This window comes from Borostomias antarcticus, assembly GCF_949987555.1.
Source record: "Borostomias antarcticus genome assembly, chromosome: 10".
NCBI lineage: Eukaryota > Metazoa > Chordata > Actinopteri > Stomiiformes > Stomiidae > Borostomias > Borostomias antarcticus.
In genome coordinates this window covers 16,394,531-16,395,419 of record NC_140243.1, presented here as the reverse complement: position 1 = coordinate 16,395,419, position 889 = coordinate 16,394,531, and positions in this window count along the sequence as shown.

Sequence of the window (889 nt, the reverse complement as noted above, 5' to 3'; positions counted from 1 at the left end):
CATGTACCTCACCTCATGTACAACAAAGTGTAGTGCGTGTGTGTGTGTGTGTGTGTGTGTGTGTGTGTGTGTGTGTGTGTGTGTGTGTGTGTATGTATGTATATATATAAACACCATCTGATTGCACCTCCTTTGACCCACATGCAGCTGGGCTGGGCATCAGATCAGACGGAGCAGCAGTGGGCTAAGCTCCGCTTACGCAACACAACTAGCGGGCAACCGCTCAGACACCCGAGCAGCTTACAGGACCCCCAGGGTAGTGGCTAAGCGCAGTGCTAATGGGGACTGAGGGGGGGGGGATGATGCTCAGTGTGTGTGGCATGTGTGTGTGTGTGTGTGTGTGTGTGTGTGTGTTGAGTGTCCGAGTGTGACAAAGACTGAAATGCATTTAAACGGGCGCAGTATTTGGGACAGATAGACATGCAGTACTGTGAGTAGAGTACAGATCCTGATCATACTGTAACTCTCATCAGGGACAAAGGCGAGAGGACTGATGGAGAGAAGGAGAGATGGGTAGAGAGAGGACTGATGGAGAGAAGGAGAGATGGGTAGAGAGAGGACTGATGGAGAGAAGGAGAGTGGTAGATGGGTAGAGAGAGTCAGCAGGACATACAGGAAAACAGGGATAGAGGTGGATGGAGGGACAGAGTGAAGGATGGAGGTATGGTTGAGGTTTGGAGAGAGGGATGAGAAGAGGGATGAAGAGAAAGATGAAGAGAGAGATGGAGGGATGGAGAGAAGGATGGAGAGAAGGGTGGAGGGATGGAGAGAGGGATGGAGAGAAGGGTGGAGGGATGGAGAAAGGGATGGAGAGAAGGGTGGAGGGATGGAGAGAGGGATTGGGAGAAGGGTGGAGGGATGGAGAGAGGGATGGAGAGAAGGGTGGAGG